The 13,990-nt window shown below is 44.7% G+C and overlaps 1 long non-coding RNA gene across 1 annotated transcript; it reads left to right on the top strand.

The window, feature by feature from the left end:
- The first annotated feature begins 8,377 nt into the window (after nt 1-8,377).
- On the top strand, nt 8,378-9,410 carry LOC311412754. The gene is made up of 3 exons (XR_014677094.1): nt 8,378-8,711; nt 9,054-9,211; nt 9,351-9,410. It is a non-coding gene; the product is annotated as an uncharacterized lncRNA (long non-coding RNA).
- The last annotated feature ends 4,580 nt before the right edge of the window (nt 9,411-13,990 follow it).

Raw genomic sequence — 13,990 nt, 5'->3', positions numbered from 1 at the left:
CAAATCACAGTCTGTAATCAATATGCCAATCCATATTATGCTAAACAATTACTATCCTTGAACCTCAAACCAACCAATCAACAGGTTTAACGATGACGTGGCCAACGTCGTCTACGTGAAGGAGCACTTCCACTTCCGTAACCAAATGGACACACATTTGGACATGTAATAAAGTATTATCTAATCTAATCTATCTAATCTAATCTAATGTGTGGAGAATATCATGCTTCAAATGGAGCAGGATATCTCCTGCCGTCTCGGTACCTCTGGTGGTACTGAGACGGGTGACTTGTGGGTGGAGGCCGTGGAATCGACCCCCAGCTTGCCTGACACTGGGTTGTTGTCAGACGGAGCTGCTGAGGATGCAGAGATGGTGGCGAATCGACGACAGAGACTTGATGCTACACAAAATGTCCGCAGGAGAGACAAACTGAAGAAAAACCTCACGCACGGCTGGACGTTGATGTTAAGAAGCAGCTCTTCCCAAAGAGGAGTTGCACCATTTGTTCACAGACTGAGTGCTACTGGGGGTTCAGGAGATACTCCACAACCCACACTAGGTGAAGGAAAGCTCTCTGGTGGTTCCTGTTGTGCAGGGCCTGACAATTTGAGAAGGGTCCAGCGTCAGCTGGACACTTATTACTCCTGTCTTTTGTTTTATTTGTTTTATTTTGTAATCTCTTCCATGTTTGCATGTCAATAAAACTGTTTTGTTTGTTTATTATTTTATAATCCTTTAATATTTAATAGTGCAGCCCTACATTAAAATGTGGCGTTGTCGGTTACAAGCCCAAAACCTTGGCAAGACATTTGTTCATATTGTATTTCATGCCACCAAATAGTCTACAGTAAATATGGGGATCTCACGAGTCACGACAATATATATATAATGTATATATACACATGCGCGCGTGCACACACACACACACACACACACACACACACACACACACACACACACACACACACACACATACACACACAGGGCCACGGTCGAGAGGTCATCTCTCATGACGTCACAATGAGCTGCGTAAGGTTATTTTTCAGAATCTTTAATGTTTGCATTTGTCATGACAACTGTCACTCATATTGAAGACGCTTCTGATCTGAAGAGATATTGCTCGACGATTTCGACGATTTCCTTCTGATTATAAATAAGTGTCTTTAGTCTCAGTATTGTTTCTGCAAGGAACGAACGGTCCCAGTTGACGGTTTGATCCAGTAGGAAACAAAGGTAGGTTTCCGTGACTTTCCGCCACTCTTTTGAGAAAAGTTCGATTTTTTTTCTGGCAGATAATTGTCAGGTAAATAGGATTAATTTTGAGTTATAGGCCCTGTCTGTCGTGTTGGTTTAATATTTGATCTGATGCATCGTTTCTCCGTGATATGAAGGCGTCCCATAGTGCGGCCCTCAAGTCGGCCCAATCGGTTTTCTTTCCCCCCTGACCTTTAACCGCTGACCAAAGTCTTCATCAAAATATGAATTAATAACTTAATTGACCTAATTAACTATTGTAGCCTATTAGTGCTACGTTAGGCCTATGTTGATTCAACTTCAAAGTCATCAATCCATCCAATCCGTGACACTGAACACTACAAAAAGATAAGTGCTGGGGAAACGTCCCCTGGTTAAATCACGGCCCTAGGCGGTAAATCCTCGCAGGGCGAGGAGAGGTGAATTGTGAATTGAAAGAGAAAGACAACCCTTTGATTTTGTTTGATCAGATAGTTCCCGTACGAAGCTTATTTTTTTCTGCAGGATGACTGAAAACGATAGACATTTAGACATTTAGACATTAGTTTTGACCCACTGGCTAGTTCTCTGACATCTCATTGCACTTGAGAATCGCGTCTTGATATTGTAAGTTAAAATGTTAATGCAGAGTCACTGAATTAGCCAGCAATTCTTTAAGATATAAAGACAGCCCTATACAACCTTACGCACCTGTTTAATAGATCGTTGAAGTCGAGGTTTCGGATGCAAATAGTTGTGCTCTGTCTCACGTCAAATGTGAACATTTCCTAATAAATAATAATAATAATCACAATAGTAACAATATTATTATTCATAATAATAACCAGAAAAATAAGCAACGTGAAGTTGCATCACGCCGGGCGCCATAGTCTGAGACAGAACCCTCAGACCATCAGACACAGCGACCCCAACACGGTGTGACGTCAACTTCACGTCCCCTTATAAACGCATTAAAAATATCAATCTTAAATGATTCTAAATATCAAATATCTAACACAACCTCCCTCTCCTTGTATTGTATCAGGAGCTTAGGAACATGGATGCCCGCCTCCCCAAGTATGTGCCCAAGCCCAAGCCTCCTGCTCAGAAGAGGATCTTGCTTCCAGCACTCACCCAGACCCCCTCCGCCGTGACGGTGACCTGGTCAGTGTTCCTGGTGAACTAGTCCGCTAGTGTCCTACATGTCCACATTACTTACATCATTTCAAATGAGACTCCCCGCTATAAGCTATGTGTATAGTGCATACACAGAGACATGGTATATGTTATGAATCACAGCTCATGGTGTTGGCCAATATGTCTACCTGTACGTTCCTGTATAGAGGGATGAAAAGGACATGTAGAACACCACATGAAACCCTGACTTGCAAAACACAAAAAAGTTTTTTAATTCTAATTCAAAAGACTTCAATGCAAAGTACTCAGTAACGTCCACTGAGATCATAACCATTGCGTGTTTCCTCCCTCAGGAATCAGGTGCCAGTCGAATGGACGGACCCTCTGCCCCCACTGGTCTTAAAGTCTGCGGCGGTGAACAAGGCTCCTCTTCAGAAGGGGAAGACCCGCGTCCTTCCAGACATCATCAAGACCCAGCAGAGACCCGTCCTCCGTGATGGTGTCCTGGTCAGTATTCCTGCTGAACTAGTCCGCTAGTGTCCTACATGTCCAAATTACTTACATCATTTCAAATGAGACACATACGCTATGTGTATAGTGCACATGGACATGGTATATGTTATGAATCACAGCTCATGGTGTTGGCCAATATGTCTACCTGTGCTACCTGTATGATGGGATGAAAAGGACATGTAGCCACATGAAACCCTGATTTGCTAAAGACAAAAAAGTGTTGTAATTATAATTCATTCATGCGAATCGCTCAGTAACGTCCACTGAGATCATAACCATTGCGTCTTTCCACCCTCAGGAGCCAAAAATCAAAAATAGGGTCCACTGGAAGGACCCTCTGCCCCCGCTGGTCTTACAGTCTGCAACGGTGAACAAGTCTCCTCTTGAGAAGAGGAAGACCCCCGTCCTTCCAGCGCTCACCAATACCCAGCAGAGACCCCTCCTCCGTGATGGTGAACTGGTCAGTGTTCCTGGTGAACTAGTCCGCAAGTGTCCTACATGTCCACATTACTTACATAATTTCAAATGAGACTCCCCACTATACGGTATGTGTATAGTGCATACCGGTACACATTGACATGGTATATGTTATGAATCACAGCTCATGTTGGTGATAAATATGTCTATCTGTGCGTTCCTATATAATGGAATGAAAAGGACATGTAGAACACCACCATGAAACACTGATTTGCAAAACACCAAAAAGTGTTCTAATTCAAATGACTTCAATGCAAAGCGCTCAGTAACGTCCACTGAGATCATAACCATTGCGTCTTTCCACCCTCAGGAGCCAATAAAAAGGAAGGACCCTCTGCCCCCACTGGTCTTGAAGTCTGCGGCGGTGAACAAGGCTCCTCTTCAGAAGGGGAAGACCCCCGTCCTTCCAGACATCATCAAGACCCAGCAGAGACCCCTCCTCCGTGATGGTGTCCTGGTCAGTATTCCTGCTGAACTAGTCCACTAGGGTCCTACATGTCCACATTACTTACATCATTACAAATGGTTAGCCTAATAGCATCATTGCCTAAGTCATATTTTGGCCAAATTGTGATATCCAACCTAACTCTACCCTCCTAATGCTGCTGATTCACTGTGCCTTATTGGCTATAGCATAAGCCAATCAGACTGCTCTTTTACATTCCATAATCTGCCTAAGTCAGCTATTTGATTCAGGCCTTTATGACACTAAATACTAGATGCACCTTAAAATGTGCCTTAGGTAAATGATGCTTTGGGGCTCTGAACAAAATGACACAGGCTTGACACCATTGCGTCTTTCCTCCCTCAGGAGCCAATGAAAAGGATGGACCCTCTGCCCCCGCTGGTCTTAAAGTCTGAGGCGGTGAAAAAGGCTCCTCTTCAGAAGGGGAAGACGACCGTCCTTCCAGACTTTGACACGACCCCCCAGAAAGACCCCCGCCCTGCTGCTGAACTGGTCAGTGATCTGCTCCTTAAGTCCCAATTGCATCTCATCTTCTCAATGTTACGAAGAGGATGTTCAGTGTTCACGTTGTGTGTGTGTGTGTGTGTGTGTGTGTGTGTGTGTGTGTGTGTGTGTGTGTGTGTGTGTGTGTGTGTGTGATTTCTATCTTGGACCAAAAGCTGCAGAGAATGCAGAAGGAGAAGTACCGGTGGTGTGATGGCCAACGATTGCCCGCAGCAGGTAGATAGATAGATAGATAGATGTATACTTTATTAATCCCCAGGGGAAATTCAAAGTCACAGTAGCTTGAATACGTCATCCATAGCATACAACATAAACTAGATGATAAAATCAAATAAAATATCCATATGGATAATATGGACAAATAAAAGATATGCTAAGGTGCTCTTGGATAATGTGTGTCATGATGGTAGTGCTGCTGAGCAACAAGGCCTCAACATGCTCCCTGTGTCTCGTTTCTTTCCCTGCATACAGATGCCTTGTCAATCTTCAGAAAACACCTGACACCATTTGAGCGGAGGGAAATCAAAGAGTACAAGGAGGTGTGGTACCTTGGCATAGCTGCAGAGAAGATCCAGCAGAAATGCACCTTCCGCCATGGTTATGATGACCGCCAGGGACACTACAAGATGGTAAATAAATACCCACACGTGTCCCCCAGAGGGATCCTACCACAAACCCTTTCAGAGTAGAAGAATGGGCTTTGTTGGGTCCAGCGAGATGTATTTATATTTATTCACCGTTGGTTCTCTCATGTTATGAATGGTTTTTTTAAATGCAGGTTATCAAAGACCACATCGCCTACCGCTATGAGGTCCTGGAGCTGATGGGTCAGGGCAGCTTGAGTCGAGTCCTCAAGTGCAGAGACCACAAAACCAAGCAGCTGGTAGCCATGAAGGTCATTGCAAAAAACCCAAGGTATCCTATCATGGATCAAGCTCAATGATAGAGTGCAATCGTTACATTAAATGTACATTTCACATTTTACCATTCAAATCACATTCTGTCATCAATATGCCAATCCATATGATCCTAAACAATTACTATCCATGAACCTCAAACCAACCAATCAATAGGTTTGCAGATGTGGCGATGGCAGAGGTGGAAATTCTGGAGCTTCTCCAAAAGAACGATGTGCCTGGCGTGGCCAACGTCGTCCACATGAAGGAGCACTTCCACTTCCGTGAACATGTGTGCATCACCTTTGACCTCATGGGGTGGGTTTGGAACACAAAAGCTTCATATCATGCCCACTCATATAGAAATAAGACACCAACAACAAACAAGGTGTTTGTAATTGATAATATCAGTGCCAATAACAATACAAATGTTGCTTCAAATATCTCTGCTTGACAAAGGCATTAGGTGAAAGAGAGAAAGACCTAGGACAAAGCTTTATGAATCCTCTCAATGTTTAATCTTTCCAGAAAGAACCTGTATGAGGGGATGAAGGAGAGAGGGTTCAGAGGGCTGGGCACCTCTCAGTTGAGGAGCCATGCCATCTCTCTTGTGCAGTCTCTCCAGTTCCTTGGTAGGACCGGCATCATCCACTGCGACCTGAAACCGGTAGGAGCCTAATCATAATCTAAGTCCTCCATGTTGACACATTTAGTTAGAATATACACTTTATGCACATGGCTTTTGGAATCAATATCTATTTTCTGTTTAGGAGAACATCCTGGTATCAGAAGATGACTCAGAGGTCATAAAGGTGGCTGACTTTGGGTCAAGCCTCCTGGAGCATCGCAACAGTGAGGGTTTGGCCTTTTACCTTGACCGAAAAACATCAATCTTTAAAGGTAGCTGTTTATTTCTGAAGCTAATGTTCATTTCAATGATCACCTTGTCCTTCTCCACAGCCGATCCTTTTGCCCAGACACTGACCTACAAGTCCCCAGAAGCTATTCTGAAGAGGGCCTACAGCAAGGCCATTGACATGTGGAGTCTGGGCTGCATCTTAGCTGAGCTCAAGACAGGCCAGATCCTATTTGATGTGCACCATGAGAAAGCGCTAGTGCTGGAAATGGCGAAGGTAATGAATACCTAGTTAGGTTGGCAATAATATTTCAACGCCAGACTGTTATTCTAATGGGTCGGTGTGCGTGTTCTGTTGAAGCTGCTGGGTGTTCCTCCATTGGATTGGCTGAAGAGGACCACGCTTCGGGACGAGCTCTCTGGTGAGTAGAAACTAAACCACCCGCAAGTTGTACTCCCAGTGACACGACACAATGTCCTTGGTCTCTTGGTTGTTGTGTACTTCAGTTGTTGTTGTTGTGTGATGTTGTTGTGCGACGTTAATGCAGGTCCAAGCAACAGCAGAGACATGACCAGGCTGAGTCTGTCTAGGGCCCTGGACACGGAGGACGAAGTCTTTCTGGACTTCATCCAGAGCTGTCTCGAGTAGGTGCACCTCCACTCTGACCCAAGTGTGACGTTTGATACGGTCCATTGAGTCCTCGCTTATGTATTTATTCGAACCTGTGCTATGTTAAGTTGTTATGATGGGATACAAAGTAGTCTTGGAGGTTGCAGCACTAGAACCAGGGTCAGGTCGTGACAATTGGCGGGAAATTATTTAGCGCAATTTAGTGCATTATTTAGCGCAGGAATCAATGTCTTCTACATTCAGCGTGTTGCAGATATGTTGATCCCTGTTCTTGTTGACCTGGCGGTGTTAAGATACGAGCCGGAGAAGCGCATGACCCCGGATGAGGCCATGCAGCATCCGTGGATTCTGGAGCACTTCCAGAGTCCCAGCTCCAGTGCGGCCACTTCTCCTCACCAGTCCAATAACTTGGAGCACATGGTGGACTCTGCCAGCGATGCAGCCCCGTCCACCTCCGGGGCAGGGCCGTGACCGGTCGGGGCCATGGAGGAGGAGGCAGGAGGCAGGAGGAGGGAGGGGGCGCTGAATAAAGCCGGTCCCTCCATCACGGCGACATGCGTCGTTACATGAGCCCACCAAGTGAGTCGTTGCTCATTTTCGTGTTGTTATAATGACCAACAGTTTTGTCCATACAATGTTTGATCTCATATTAGATACGAAAAAAGACAAAGACAAACAAGTTGTTTGTAATTGATAATATCAGTGCCAATAACAATACAAATGTTGCTTCAAATATCTGTGCTTGACAAAGGCATAAGGTGAAAGAGTGAAATACCTAGGACAACGCTTTATGAATACTTTTAATGTGTAATATTTCCAGAAAGAACCTGGATGAGGTGATGAACGAGAGAGAGTTCAGAGTGCTGGGCACCTCTCAGTTGAGGAGCCATGCCATCTCTCTTGTGCAGTCTCTCCAGTTCCTTGGAAGGGCCGGCATCATCCACTGTGACCTGAAACCAGTAGGCGCCTCATCATCTAAGTCCTACATGTTGACACGTTTTGTTTTGAATATACACTTAATGCACGTCTTTGGTATTCAATGTATATTTTCTGTTTAGGAGAACATCCTCGTATCAGAAGATGACTCAGAGGTCATAAAGGTGGCTGACTTTGGGTCAAGCCTTCTGGAACATCGAAGCAGTGAGTGTGTGGCCTTTTACCTTGACCGAAAAACACCCATCTTTAAAGGTAGCTGTTTCTTTCCAAAGCTACTGTTCATTTGAATGATGAACCTTGTCTTGTGTGCGTGTTCTGTTGAAGCTGCTGGGTGTTCCTCTAAAGGGTATGCTGAAGGAGACCCCGCTTCAGGACTTGATCTCTGGTGAGTAGAAACTAAACCATCCTCCAGTTGTCCTCCCAGTGTCACGATAAAATGTCCTTGGCCTCTTGGTTTGCTGTGTACTTCAGTTGTTGTTGTTGTGTGATGTTGTTGTGTGACGTTAATGCAGGTCGAAGGAGACAGCAGACGCATGACCAGGTGGTGTCTGTCTATGGCCCTGGAGACGAGGACCAACTCTTTCTTGACTTCATCCAGCGCTGTGTCGCGTAAGTGTACCTCCACTCTGACCCAAGTGTGACGTTTTATACGGTCCCCAAGTCCTCACTTATGTATTTATTCCAACACGTGCTATGTTAAGTTGTTATGAGGGGATATAAAGTAGTCCTGGAGGTTGTAGCATTAGAACCAGGGTCAGGTCGTGACCATCGGCGGCAAATCATTCAGTGCACATGTAAGGAAATAATGTCTTCCACATTCAGCGTGTTACAGATATGTTAAAGCCTGTTCTTGTTGATCTGGCGATGTTAACACACGAGCCGGCAAAGCGCATGCTGAGGCCATGCAGCATCCGTGGATTCTGGAGCACTTCCAGAGTCCCTGCTCCAGCGTGGACTCTTCTCCTCATCAGTCCAGTAGCTGGGAACACATGGTGGACTGGTGGACCAGCAACGCAGCCCAGCCGAGTCCCAGGACATATACCGTTACATGAGCCCCACAAGTGAGTCATTTTTGTGTTGTTATAATGTCCAACAGTTTTGTCCATACGATGTTTGATCTGATATTGGATACGAAAAAAGACATTGGAGACTAAAGCTTTGCAGTCCACGGATGTGGTAAAACATACGTTTAGACTCCAATGTTTTCAGACCAACCCTAGTTTACCATTACCATCTCATCATCAACCTTGAGACGAGTTAAAACTTAAAAAGACCACATCACCTTCTAAACCCTTTCCTTCACGAAGGGACGGATGCCTGTCCCTTTCATCAGGCCATCACTTCCTGCTGAGCAACAAGGCCTCAACATGCTCCCTGTGTCTCGTTTCTTTCCCTGCACACAGATGCCTTGACGGCCTACAAAAAACACCTGACACTGTTTGAGTAGAGGGGAATCAAACAGTACATCGAGGTGTGGTACCATGGCATAGCGTTAGAGAAGGTCCAGCAGAATTGCACCCTCTACCATGGTTATGATGACATCAAGGGACACAACACGATGGTAAATATTGACGCGTGTTTTCCTTAGGGACCACAAACCCTTTCAGAGTAGAGGAATGGGCTTTGTTGGGTTCAGTGAGATGTATTTATATTTATTCACAGTTGGTTCTCTATGTAATTAATGGGGCTTTTAAATGCAGGTTATCAAAGACCACATCGCCTACCGCTATGAGGTCCTGGAGCTGATGGGTCAGGGCGGCTTCAGTCGAGTCCTCAAATGCAGAGACCACAAAACCAAGCAGCTGGTAGCCATGAAGGTCATTGCGAACAACCAAAGGTATCTTATCACGGATCAAGCTCAATGACAGTGTTCAATAGTTAGATTAAACTAACATTTCATATTTAACCATTCAAATCACAGTCTGTAATCAATATGCCAATCCATATTATGCTAAACAATTACTATCCTTGAACCTCAAACCAACCAATCAACAGGTTTAACGATGACGTGGCCAACGTCGTCTACGTGAAGGAGCACTTCCACTTCCGTAACCAAATGGACACACATTTGGACATGTAATAAAGTATTATCTAATCTAATCTATCTAATCTAATCTAATGTGTGGAGAATATCATGCTTCAAATGGAGCAGGATATCTCCTGCCGTCTCGGTACCTCTGGTGGTACTGAGACGGGTGACTGGTGGGTGGAGGCCGTGGAATCGACCCCCAGCTTGCCTGACACTGGGTTGTTGTCAGACGGAGCTGCTGAGGATGCAGAGATGGTGGCGAATCGACGACAGAGACTTGATGCTACACAAAATGTCCGCAGGAGAGACAAACTGAAGAAAAACCTCACGCACGGCTGGACGTTGATGTTAAGAAGCAGCTCTTCCCAAAGAGGAGTTGCACCATTTGTTCACAGACTGAGTGCTACTGGGGGTTCAGGAGATACTCCACAACCCACACTAGGTGAAGGAAAGCTCTCTGGTGGTTCCTGTTGTGCAGGGCCTGATAATTTGAGAAGGGTCCAGCGTCAGCTGGACACTTATTACTCCTGTCTTTTGTTTTATTTGTTTTATTTTGTAATCTCTTCCATGTTTGCATGTCAATAAAACTGTTTTGTTTGTTTATTATTTTATAATCCTTTAATATTTAATAGTGCAGCCCTACATTAAAATGTGGCGTTGTCGGTTACAAGCCCAAAACCTTGGCAAGACATTTGTTCATATTGTATTTCATGCCACCAAATAGTCAGTACAGTAAATATGGGGATCTCACGAGTCACGACAATATATATATAATGTATATATACACATGCGCGCGTGCACACACACACACACACACACACAGGGCCACGGTCGAGAGGTCATCTCTCTCATGACGTCACAATGAGCTGCGTAAGGTTATTTTTCAGAATCTTTAATGTTTGCATTTGTCATGACAACTGTCACTCATATTGAAGACGCTTCTGATCTGAAGAGATATTGCTCGACGATTTCGACGATTTCCTTCTGATTATAAATAAGTGTCTTTAGTCTCAGTATTGTTTCTGCAAGGAACGAACGGTCCCAGTTGACGGTTTGATCCAGTAGGAAACAAAGGTAGGTTTCCGTGACTTTCCGCCACTCTTTTGAGAAAAGTTCGATTTTTTTTCTGGCAGATAATTGTCAGGTAAATAGGATTAATTTTGAGTTATAGGCCCTGTCTGTCGTGTTGGTTTAATATTTGATCTGATGCATCGTTTCTCCGTGATATGAAGGCGTCCCATAGTGCGGCCCTCAAGTCGGCCCAATCGGTTTTCTTTCCCCCCTGACCTTTAACCGCTGACCAAAGTCTTCATCAAAATATGAATTAATAACTTAATTGACCTAATTAACTATTGTAGCCTATTAGTGCTACGTTAGGCCTATGTTGATTCAACTTCAAAGTCATCAATCCATCCAATCCGTGACACTGAACACTACAAAAAGATAAGTGCTGGGGAAACGTCCCCTGGTTAAATCACGGCCCTAGGCGGTAAATCCTCGCAGGGCGAGGAGAGGTGAATTGTTAAGAAAGAGAAAGACGACCCTTTGATTTTGTTTGATCAGATAGTTCCCGTACAAAGCTTATTTTTTTTCTGCAGGATGACTGAAAACGATAGACATTTAGACATTTAGACATTAGTTTTGACCCACTGGCTAGTTCTCTGACATCTCATTGCACTTGAGAATCGCGTCTTGATATTGTAAGTTAAAATGTTAATGCAGAGTCACTGAATTAGCCAGCAATTCTTTAAGATATAAAGACAGCCCTATACAACCTTACGCACCTGTTTAATAGATCGTTGAAGTCGAGGTTTCGGATGCAAATAGTTGTGCTCTGTCTCACGTCAAATGTGAACATTTCCTAATAAATAATAATAATAATCACAATAGTAACAATATTATTATTCATAATAATAACCACAAAAATAAGCAACGTGAAGTTGCATCACGCCGGGCGCCATAGTCTGAGACAGAACCGTCAGACCATCAGACACAGCGACCCCAACACGGTGTGACGTCACCTTCACGTCCCCTTATAAACGCATTAAAAATATCAATCTTAAATGATTCTAAATATCAAATATCTAACACAACCTCCCTCTCCTTGTATTGTATCAGGAGTTTAGGAACATGGATGCCCGCCTCCCCAAGCGTGCGCCCAAGCCCAAGCCTCCTGCTCAGAAGAGGATCTTGCTTCCAGCGCTCACCCAGACCCCCTCCGCCGTGACGGTGACCTGGTCAGTGTTCCTGGTGAACTAGTCCGCTAGTGTCCTACATGTCCACATTACTTACATCATTTCAAATGAGACTCCCCGCTATAAGCTATGTGTATAGTGCATACACAGAGACATGGTATATGTTATGCATCACAGCTCATGGTGTTGGCCAATATGTCTACCTGTACGTTCCTGTATAGAGGGATGAAAAGGACATGTAGAACACCACATGAAACCCTGACTTGCAAAACACAAAAAAGTTTTTTAATTCTAATTCAAAAGACTTCAATGCAAAGTACTCAGTAACCACCACTGAGATCATAACCATTGCGTGTTTCCTCCCTCAGGAATCAGGTGCCAGTCGAATGGACGGACCCTCTGCCCCCGCTGGTCTTAAAGTCTGCGGCGGTGAACAAGGCTCCTCTTCAGAAGGGGAAGACCCGCGTCCTTCCAGACATCATCAAGACCCAGCAGAGACCCGTCCTCCGTGATGGTGTCCTGGTCAGTATTCCTGCTGAACTAGTCCGCTAGTGTCCTACATGTCCAAATTACTTACATCATTTCAAATGAGACTCCCCACTATACGCTATGTGTATAGTGCACATGGACATGGTATATGTTATGAATCACAGCGCATGGTGTTGGCCAATATGTCTACCTGTGCTACCTGTATGATGGGATGAAAAGGACATGTAGCCACATGAAACCCTGATTTGCTAAAGACAAAAAAGTGTTGTAATTCTAATTCATTCATGCGAATCGCTCAGTAACGTCCACTGAGATCATAACCATTGCGTCTTTCCACCCTCAGGAGCCAAAAATCAAAAATAGGGTCCACTGGAAGGACCCTCTGCCCCCGCTGGTCTTACAGTCTGCAACGGTGAACAAGTCTCCTCTTGAGAAGAGGAAGACCCCCGTCCTTCCAGCGCTCACCAATACCCAGCAGAGACCCCTCCTCCGTGATGGTGAACTGGTCAGTGTTCCTGGTGAACTAGTCCGCAAGTGTCCTACATGTCCACATTACTTACATAATTTCAAATGAGACTCCCCACTATACGGTATGTGTATAGTGCATACCGGTACACATTGACATGGTATATGTTATGAATCACAGCTCATGTTGGTGATAAATATGTCTATCTGTGCGTTCCTATATAATGGAATGAAAAGGACATGTAGAACACCACCATGAAACACTGATTTGCAAAACACCAAAAAGTGTTCTAATTCAAATGACTTCAATGCAAAGCGCTCAGTAACGTCCACTGAGATCATAACCATTGCGTCTTTCCACCCTCAGGAGCCAATAAAAAGGAAGGACCCTCTGCCCCCACTGGTCTTGAAGTCTGCGGCGGTGAACAAGGCTCCTCTTCAGAAGGGGAAGACCCCCGTCCTTCCAGACATCATCAAGACCCAGCAGAGACCCCTCCTCCGTGATGGTGTCCTGGTCAGTATTCCTGCTGAACTAGTCCACTAGGGTCCTACATGTCCACATTACTTACATCATTACAAATGGTTAGCCTAATAGCATCATTGCCTAAGTCATATTTTGGCCAAATTGTGATATCCAACCTAACTCTACCCTCCTAATGCTGCTGATTCACTGTGCCTTATTGGCTATAGCATAAGCCAATCAGACTGCTCTTTTACATTCCATAATCTGCCTAAGTCAGCTATTTGATTCAGGCCTTTATGACACTAAATACTAGATGCACCTTAAAATGTGCCTTAGGTAAATGATGCTTTGGGGCTCTGAACAAAATGACACAGGCTTGACACCATTGCGTCTTTCCTCCCTCAGGAGCCAATGAAAAGGATGGACCCTCTGCCCCCGCTGGTCTTAAAGTCTGAGGCGGTGAAAAAGGCTCCTCTTCAGAAGGGGAAGACGACCGTCCTTCCAGACTTTGACACGACCCCCCAGAAAGACCCCCGCCCTGCTGCTGAACTGGTCAGTGATCTGCTCCTTAAGTCCCAATTGCATCTCATCTTCTCAATGTTACGAAGAGGATGTTCAGTGTTCACGTTGTGTGTGTGTGTGTGTGTGTGTGTGTGTGTGTGTGTGTGTGTGTGTGTGTGTGTGTGTGTGTGTGATTTC

This window comes from Micromesistius poutassou (assembly GCF_964030765.1).
Source record: "Micromesistius poutassou genome assembly, chromosome: 1".
NCBI classification, from domain to species: domain Eukaryota; kingdom Metazoa; phylum Chordata; class Actinopteri; order Gadiformes; family Gadidae; genus Micromesistius; species Micromesistius poutassou.
This window is presented reverse-complemented; position numbering and strand designations above follow the sequence as displayed.